At 50.8% G+C, this 9,759-nt stretch overlaps 1 protein-coding gene and 1 long non-coding RNA gene across 6 annotated transcripts in view; one reads left to right on the forward strand and one right to left on the reverse strand.

Moving 5' to 3' along the window:
- Positions 1-7,381, reverse strand: part of ZNF667 (zinc finger protein 667) — a 26,385-nt gene extending 19,004 nt beyond the window's left edge. The window contains exons 1-2 of one of the 5 annotated variants that reach the window (XM_072842939.1): positions 5,659-5,803; positions 2,564-2,687 (exon numbers count right to left, since the gene is read on the reverse strand). The gene's annotated coding sequence lies outside the window, so the exon portion shown is untranslated. Of the gene's footprint in view, positions 1-2,291; positions 2,507-2,563; positions 2,688-5,658; positions 5,814-6,072; positions 6,426-7,257 lie in introns of those variants that run through there. The other 4 variants (XM_072842955.1, XM_072842963.1, XM_072842949.1 and 1 more) reach the window with 4 other exon arrangements.
- LOC140642660 (uncharacterized) lies at positions 5,808-9,542 on the forward strand. Its single transcript, XR_012039080.1, has 2 exons — positions 5,808-6,570; positions 9,245-9,542. It is a non-coding gene; the product is annotated as an uncharacterized lncRNA (long non-coding RNA).
- Positions 9,543-9,759: the final 217 nt, after the last annotated feature.

The following is a 9,759-nucleotide window of genomic DNA, read 5'->3' on the forward strand; positions in this document are numbered from 1 at the left end:
GAAGGGGATGCCTGGGTGGCTCAGCAGTTTAGCGCCTGCCTTCAGCCCAGGGCGTGATCCTGGAGTCCCAGGATCGAGTCCCACATCAGGCTCCCTGTGTGGAGCCTGCTTCTCCCTCTGCCTATGTCTCTGCCCCCGCCCCCCCTCTGTGTGTATGTGTTTCTAATGAATAAATAAATAAAATCTTAAAAAGAAGCCCAAAGGACCAAGGAAGCCTGAGACCCATTCAGAAGGCTGTGAGTAGAATTCTCATATACTGCAGGCAGGAAAGAAATTAGCACAACCTCAGTGGAGGGTAATTTGGCAATCTGTGAAAATTGGAAGGACACACACCCTCTAACACAGTAAACCTCATTTCTGGTATTTGTCTTTGGAAATCCTTGCATGTGGATAAAATGAAACACAAAGGTATTCATTGTGGCAAGGCTTGTAGGCAGGGGTAGTAGAGTCCTACACTGAATGGCATGAACCTGGAAGCTGCCTGGGTTCAACTTCCAACTCTGTTACCCTTGTCTGAGTGACCTCTCATGTCCTCTTCTCTAGGCCTCAGCTTCCTCAATTGCCAAATGGGGCAAATAACAATGACTTCACAGGATTGTTAGGATGATTAAGTGTGAAAACAGGTAACAAGCTTAGAGCAGTGCCAGTGCTTACCAAATATAAGTTATCAAGAGAATGGAGATAACCAAAATGCTCACCAATAGGAAAATGGCTGAGTGTTATGTACACACAATGGGACACCATGTAGAACTTAAAAGGAACAAAGTAGCACTACTTCAGTGCTTCTTCACTGGGGGCAACTTTGCACCCAGGGGACACCTGCAATGTTGGAGGACATTTGTGGTTGTCATAACGGGGGTGGGGGGGTGTTCCTGGCTTTTAGTGGGTAGAGGCCAGGATGCTGTTCAACACCCTACCTTCCAGAGGATAGCAAACCCTACCCCCCCAAAGCAAAGAACAATCTGGTCCAAACATCAACTGTGCCAAAGTTGAGAAACCTACTCTACCGGCATTGTATGAAATGATCTCCATGATGTGGTGTAATGATAAAAGAAAGGGTAGAGGAAAACTTAGGAAAAAGGAAACATGGAAAACCAATTCATGGGACAGCCCAGGTGGCTCAGCGGCTTCGCGCTGCCTTCAGCCCAGGGTGTGATCTTGGAGACCCTGGATCGAGTCCCACGTCGGGCTCCCCTACGTGGAGCCGGCTTCTCCCTCTGCCTGTATCTGTGCCTCTCTGTGTGTGTCTCTCAGGAATAAATAAATAAAATATTAGAAAAAAAGAAAGTAAAGAAAACCAATACATGAGTGTGAAAAGGCAGACAAGTTCTGGAAAAATAATCAAGAAGTTGGTAGCACTGATTGTCTCTGAAGAAGGGAACTGGGTCACTTGGCATGGGAAAGGAAACTCGAAACTCAGTTTTCCTTATCTACACTTTGGCACTTGTGTTTCATGCATAGTAACTACCTCTTCAAAACAACACAAATAAAATAGCATGAATCTCATACTACCTCAGGCTAGAGCTGTATGCCTGGCCTGTCTTCTAAATCTCCAACGTAGTGTGAGAAAAGGGCTCTGCCATTTAAATTCAACACTAAATAGATAAATAGATAGACAGACAGACAGATAGATAGATAAATTTAACACAAAGCTAAATTCCTCATACTAAAGTGAGCACAGCAAAAATCTGGATGGAAACAAGTTTCAAAGATGTGCTGGGAGTGGTCATGCCTCCCCTCAGAGGAAGACAACTAGGTTCCTTCCTCTCAGCCCCAACATTTCTGTGACCCTGGGGGGATGTTTGTGTTAATATAAACATATTTTAAACTATTTATCAGGTAAGTACATCCCATGGCTTTTCCTTTCTCAAGTAGAACTGATTATTGCAGCTGAGCACTGAGTACTTGAGAACTCAGTCAACTCTCAAAGTACTTGAGAACCAGTCAATTAATGTACAGTCTCGCTGCTTCCTTTCAAAGTTTGATTTTGCTGTACCATCTGTCAAATATTTGAAGATCATCCCTACTCTGAACCTGCCAGCCTCAAAGGCCAAGAATATTGAAGACATTTTCCTTAAAGACGCAAATCCAACTATAACAGGAAACACGGGCTTTGAATGTGATGTGAGCCCTGATGTTTCTCTGCTTTACATGGTAATAGATCTCATTCAGAGGACGGAGCTAGGAATATCCTTATTGCAGGAAAGCACAGCTTTCAAGACTGCCTTAGACAAAATACTGAAAGCACTGGTCACTCATAACCCTCCCCTCCCTCTACCAAATTAATTTACCTTATTCCTCAATCCAGCTCTCAGAGCTAAAGCTCTCAACCTTGTATATACTTTAGAACGTCTCAGGAGGGCAGCTCCGGTAGCTCAGCGGTTTAGTGCCTGCCTTCAGCCCAGGGCCTGATCCTGGAGACCCGGGATTGAGTCCCATATTGAGTTCCCTGCATGGAGCCTGCTTCTCCCTCTGCCTGTGTCTCTCATGAATAAATAAATAAAACCTTAAAAAAAAAAAAAAAAAAAAAAAAAGAATGTCTCAGGAGTTTTTTAATACATACCAATGACCGAGCCGGATGGCAGATCAAAATCTCTGGGGACCAAGCCTGGAATGTTTTAAAGTAGGCTCCGCATCCAGTGTGGAACCCAACTCAGGGTTTGAACTCACAGCTCCACAATCAACACCTGAGTTGAGATCAAGAATCAGACACTTAACCAACTGAGCTACCCAGCTGTCCCTGGACATTTTTTTAAAAAGATTTCCAAGTTGATGGAGTGCCTGGGTGACTCAGTTAGTTAAGCGTCTGCCTTTGCTCAGGCCATGATCCCAGAGTTGTGGGATCAAGCCCCATGTCAAGCTCCCTGCTCAGCGAGGTGTCTGCTTCTCCTTCTGTCTCTGCCCTCCGCCCCCCATCCCCAGCTCGCCCCCCATCCCCAGCTCGTGGGTGCCAGGGGGTGCACTCTTTTTCAAATAAATAAAATCTTTAAAGAATAAATAAAAGCCATAGTTTATTTTATTAAGATTTATCTACTTAAGAGACAGAGAAAGCACAAGCACCTCTACACATGAGAGGGAGGAGGGCCAGGAGAGGGAAAAGCAGCCGCCCTGCTAAGCAGGGAGCCTGATGGGGGTGGGGGTGGGGAGCTCAATCCCAAGAACCCAGGACCCTGGGAGTGGGGTCAGACACTCAACTGACTGCCACTCTGGTGCTCCAGGAAGCCATAGTTTGGAACCATTCCACCAGGGCAGCCTGGGTGGCTCAGCAGTTTAGTGCCTGCCTTCAGCCCAAGGTGTGATCCTGGAGTCCCAGGATCAGGTCCCACATCAGACTCCCTGCATGGAGCCTGCCTCTCCCTCTGCCTATGTCTCTGTCTCTCTCTGTGTGTCTCTCATGAATAAATCAATAAAATTTTTTTTTTTTTTAAAAAGAACCATTCCACCAGTCTCTATGAGCCTCAGGGAGTAGGGCTGAAGATCTGACCTCCCTCTGCTGAAACTCAAACCTCAGTGCTGAAGAAGAAAAGTCTGTGGTAAGCTCAAAACCAAACTCTTGGATTCCCAGTCAAAGGACACCAAGTCACTGCTGGTGGACATTACTGGCTTTGGAGTTAAATGAGATGGGAAGCCTGGGTGTTGATCCCGTTCTTAATTCATAATCCCTTCACTCCGCCTTATTTCTCAAAATACTTATGACCGCTTAATATGAACTGAATTGTCTTCCTATCAAATGCAAACTCCAGATGAGTGGTAATCTCTGTCTTGTCAGTTAAGCACAGTGCCTGAACCATTGCAGACCGTTACACTACAAAATGAGTGAAGCCTCTCAGAACCTACCCAACCTGCAGAACACACTCTTTCTTTTCATCTAGAGATCATCCCTTTATTACCTCTTTCCTCCAGCCCCTTTACTCTCCTCCCCATACTCACACCTTCGTATAGTCCATAGTGTGCCCTTATCAAAGCTCTATACGCCAGTGATTCTCAACTGGGGTGATTTTGCCCTCCAGGGTACACCTGACAATACGTGGAAACATTTCTAGTTTCACAGTTGTGGGGGGAGGGTATGCTACGGCCATTTGGTGTATAGAAACCATGGATAATTCTAAACATCTTACAATATGAGGGCAGCCCCTGCCCACCATATACACACAACAAAAAATTATCTGGCCCAAAGTATTCACAATGCAAAGAATGAGAAACCCTGGTCTAGACACAGAAACATCTCCAGATCCCTGTGTTATTGCAAAATACTTCCCACCCTGGGGCCCAGCTACTACTTCCCAACCCAGGTTATTCACCCCACAGGTTTCCTAGGGACATCTTCATCCTGGAAGACCCTGTACTCCTTGTCTCCCCTCCCACAACCAACTACTGCCCCCTCAGGACTCTGACCAGAAAATTCTGAACCTAAGCTCCTCCAGCCTAGACTTCAGGATTATATGTTGACCTGAAACGTTTTACTCTGGGCTCAACTTCTGCTTTTCTTCCCCTAGCTTTTACTAAGTGGGTGTGAGATCCTGGGGGTCATTATTTAATAATTACGCATTCATTTATGTGTTGCTTTCTTGCGTCAGGCACTGTTCTACTTAACACTGGCCACAAGCCTAGGATCAGTAGGGCTACCAACCCCCGTTTGGGGAGTGAAGGGAGGGGCAGGTTTCAGAAACCTCTCCTGAACTCTCAAGATTAGTGAGTGATGGTTCCTGCAGCCCTCCGCAGCCATAGGTCCCAGAGGCCACGGTGGGCCTTGCCGGCCCTCTAAATGCACACTAAGGCCGTCTGGCCTGCTGGGGCACCGCTGTTGCACTGGGGGAGGTCGTACCCTCATCTCAGGTTCTAAGACAAATGTTGCCTTAGCATTCACCACCACGCCCCCGCCTCCGCCCAGGTAGGGGACACGCGACCCCCAGCACCATGACCCACCGCACCAACCAGCTCTGCCCTGGGTGTCTCACCCGTGTCACCCCCTTACTTCTCGCTCGCTGGGGTGCCCGCCGTTGCCCGCCCTCCCTCCCTCTCATCGCTGCCTTCCTTCTCATCACCCACGGTCGTGGGCTGAAGCCCACACCGCCCCGGGACCTCTCACCGCCTCACGACCCCGTGCTGCGTCACCACCCCGGGACCCCTCACCACCTCACCACCCTGAGCTGCGTCACCACCCCGGGACCCCTCACCACCTCACCACCCTGAGCTGCGTCACCACCCCGGGACCCCTCACCGCCTCACCACCCCGGGACCCCTCACCACCTCACCACCCTGAGCTGCGTCACCACCCCGGGACCCCTCACCACCTCACCACCCTGAGCTGCGTCACCACCCCGGGACCTCTCACCGCCTCACCACTCCGGAACCCCTCACCACCTCACCACCCTGAGCTGCGTCACCACCTCGGGACCCCTCACCGCCTCACCACTCCGGGACCCCTCACCGCCTCACCACCCCGACTGCGTCACCACCCCGGGACCCCTCACCGCCTCACCACTCCGGGACCCCTCACCACCTCACCACCCTGAGCTGCGTCACCACCTCGGGACCACTCACCGCCTCACCACCCCAAGCCCCATTACCACCCCCAGATCCTTCACCACCTCACCACCCCTCACCGCCTCACGACCCAATGCCGCACAACCCCACCATCTCACAGCAGATACTTACATTCCCCTCAGTCCTCAGGGGTCGCGGCTCCGCGGCGCCCACTAAGATAGCTGCGCAGCACCAGACCCTGGCGCCTGCGCACTCCCCTCCACAATCCCCGGCGCCACTACCGGCCCCGCCTCCTCACGCGAGCAACGCGTAGACCGGCCACGGCCCCGCCCCCTTGGCGACCCCGAGAGCTCCCGGCCCCGCCCCTAAACAAAGCCACGCGGCGCGCACGCTCTCACGCATCTCTCCCGGGATCTTCCCACCAACAGGGCTTGAGGTCGTTCCCCTCCCCGGCCCCAGGCCGTTCGAAAGCACGTTCACGACTTCAGAGCCGTGCCGGGGCCGCCGCTGCGCGCGCAACGCCGAGACCCGGCCCCCTCAGGTCTCCACGCATCTCGCCGGGCAAGGCGCACGCACGGACCCTACCGTGCACTGCGGTAGTGTCTTCTTTCTGAGTCACGTAGATGCACTCGGCGCTGTCTTCCCGTGATCCGCGGACTAAACCCAGCCTCCGCAGTAGGCTGCCCTCCGGGCTTGCACACTCGCCGAAGAGGCCCCGCGCTTGCGCACTGCGAGCTCAGTCTGCAACCCGCCCCCCCCCCCGGAGCCTTTTGGGGGGCCGTGCGCTGCGGCCCTGGTCGGCCAGGCCCCAGACGTGCGATTGAGGGACCCGGGCCTGCGGTGGCAGAGATCTGTGCGGCCTGGAGTCGAAATGACTCGCACGAGGCACGTAAGGAGGCTGCACCAGACTAGCACTGGAATCTCACTTGCCCCCACGTAGACCGAAGGACCCCCAGTGTCCTTTGCGCCTTCCCGGCCCGCTGCCTACATTTCCCAGGAGGCCCCGCCCCGCGTGCGGTCGGGGCCCAGAGCGTCTGGGGCGCGCGCGGTAGTCAGGAGTCTCAGAGGTCGGGAGTCTCAAAGGTGTGTAGTGTGGCCGCCCTGCTCCTGCTTGGGGGTCTGCGTCGTGAGGCCCGGGTTGTGTCACTGTGTTGTGAGACTGTTTTTGTGATCCTCTTGTTTTGCGTGTATGTGACCCGAAGGTATGTCGTCTGTGGCTGCTTTTACACAACGGCAGCGTTGAGTATTTGTGTTACGAGTTGTATGGCCCACATAAGTGTGTGTGAAACCAATGTTTGTGACTGTGGTGTAGACTTTTTTGTGTGTGTTTTAAGATTGTATTCATTCATGAGAGACACAGAGAGCAGAGACAGGCTGAGGGAGTAGCAGGCTCCCTGTGGGTAGCCCGATGTGGGACTGGATCCCAGGACCCCAGGATCAGGACCTGACCCGAAGGCAGAGGCTCAACCACCGAGTCCCCAGGCGCCCCCCATTTTTCCGTTTTTATTCCTGTTGCGGTGTGTGGATTTGCTCCCCATCGAGCAAATCTCCTCAGTCCTGTACACGAGCGAGGTGTCCTACGGCTATATTGGATTCTGACATGACCTCTCTGGGCCAGCTCAGATGCCCCAGGTCAAGCACCGTCCACAGGACTGCTCCCACATTAGACGCTAATTACCAGCCCGCAGGTCAGAGTCTCCGATGGCCCGCCTCCTTGTTTGATTAATAGGCTAAGAGCGGTGCGCAGGACTCAAGAAATGTTTTACTCACCGGATCACCAGTTGTTCTAAAAGGATGTAACTCAGGGATGGCCAAATAAAGTACGTGGGAAGGGGCTCCGAGCCTCCACTCTTTGAGGACCCCTGCTTGTTCACCAGCCCGGAAGCTCTCTCAACTCCGCCTTTTTGGGATGGAAGCTTTGTTACATAGGGATGATTGATTAAGCCATTGGCCATTGGTGATGGAACTGAATTTCCAGCCCCTTTCCTCCTCCAGGAGTGGGGGGTGGGACTAAAATTTCTAACCCTCTAATCTCTTGGTTGGTTCCCCTAGCAACCAGCCCACCTGGTTAGGAGTGATAGCCCCCACCACCAACACTCCCGCATTCCAGTTCCTTAAGTAGCAAAATACGCCCTTCACGCTCTCATCATTTAGGAAATTCCAAGGGTTTGGGGAGCTCAATGCCAGGAAGGTGCAAACAACAAATGTATTTCTTATTATAAAGCACAATATTACAGCACGTATGGGGGAAACAGGATTTGTGATTGTGCTGGTGTGACCCTATGAATGAATGAGTTTCTGGGGCTATGTGTTAAGAGTGAATGCATAAGGGACTAAATTTTGGATTCCCATTTGTATGACAAGGTAGTGGTAATAATCAAAATAGTTAACAAGTATTATTATAGGACTTTTACTACCACCACTGCTAGCAGCTAGCACATTGTAGTCACTGGTGAAAGGTGTCATTTCCACTTCAGGTCTTACTTAATCCTTTTAACCCTATTTGTGGAGGCTGAGAAAATTAAGGCCATTCTACCTCAAGTTTAGCATTAGCACAAGTACAGCCATTTTAAGCCCCTGTGAATAAGAGCTGAACTTTACAGGAAAAACTGCAGAATGCCCTTGGCAGAGAATCCCATATCAGATCTTAAGAAACTCCCCCACCCTTTCCCCCATATTGGAATGGGAAAAAAATTCCTCCACCTCTTCTGAAAATCCCCTAGACCAGCCTATAAAAAACCCAGCTATAACCCATTTTGGCATCCAACCCCCCTGCACTGCTGTGTGGAGTATACTTGGACCCAAGCTCGAGCTTGCTAATAAACCCTCGTGTGCTTGCATCGGTGTCAGCTCCTTGGTGGTGACAATCGCAATCTTGGGCACAACATATTCAGAGTTGTTTCTCCCAAATCCAGGTGCATAAACAGGCACAGGGAGGTTAGGTAACTCACCCAAAATCACACAGCTAATAAGGGTTAGAGCTGATTTTTTTTTTAAGATTTTACTTATTTATTCATGAGAGACATAGAGAGAGAGGTAGAGACTTAGGCAGAGAGAAGCAGGGTCCATGCAGGGAGCCAGATGTGGGACTCAATCCTGGGACTCCAGGATCACGCCCTGAGCCAAAGGTGGCTCAACCACTGAGCCACCCAGGCATCCCAGAGCTGATTACTTAATCCAGGTCTTGCTGGCTCCAAAACCCCCTGCTCTTTCCACTCCTTCAGGGTTTTTTTTCCCTACAGCAAGCTGCTGCTTGACCCGGAATTCTTCTGAGTACCTGGTGGTGCTGGAACAAAGGGGATGGCCAAGAGATTGATGTAGGAAAGGTGTTAAGGTTCGAAACCGATAGCCAAGAAAGAATTCTTGAGACGTCTCTTTGGTGCAAAAAAGGTGATTTTATTAAAGCACAGGGACAGGATCCAAGGGCAGAAAGAGCTGCACTAGGGTTTTGAGGACTGATTATATAGTTTCATGTTGGGAGGGGATTAGGGATAGCATAAGCTTCCCAGGTATTTTGGAATCAAGGTTTCCAGCACCCTGAGGGGGCTGGCTATTGTTATGAAAAGGTCATTTATTACTGTTTAGTAAAAACTCTGTCATGAGACACTTCAGATGTGTATCAGTGGGCCATATGCTTAGAAGATGATTCCTAACATTGTTGGGCTGGCGGCATCAAGGGGGATCAGGAGGCACCAACAAAATGGCGGCAGACCCTCCACTTTGTTGCCCCACCTCAGAACTTTCCCATCACCAGCAGGCTGCCGAAGACACGAAGACACGTCATCAGGGGGACACCGGACCTATGCAGGAAACCTGAACCTACTTTACCCAGACCCCATAAGGGCATAAGCAGTTATCACTCCATACCAATTTCACCACTAATATGCCCTAATACCTATCATCCCCTATGGACACCCAACCGCTGACCCCTCCCCTCTTAAAAAGCCCGCTTGCCCTCCCCAGCGCCGGACTTCCCAGGCCCGCAACTCCCCGCTCTCCCTCCCCTGCGGGCCACAGAACCTCGCCTGAGAGCGCATCCCATTAAAAGCCTGTTTTGAGTTAGTTAAAAAAAAAAAAAAAAAAGCCTGTTTTGGCCAACTTTTGCCTGACCTCTCTATTTCATTTCACTATCGGATTAAACCTGAAAAACATGTATTTTGGGAGGGGGAATGTAGAGAAAAAGGCTCTTCCAAAGGAATTTCTTTTTTAAAAAAAGATCTTATTTATTCATGAGAGACACAAAGAGAGAGAGAGGCACAGACACAGGCAGAA

The sequence above is a fragment of the Canis lupus genome, chromosome 1 (assembly GCF_048164855.1).
Source record: "Canis lupus baileyi chromosome 1, mCanLup2.hap1, whole genome shotgun sequence".
Taxonomy (NCBI): domain Eukaryota; kingdom Metazoa; phylum Chordata; class Mammalia; order Carnivora; family Canidae; genus Canis; species Canis lupus.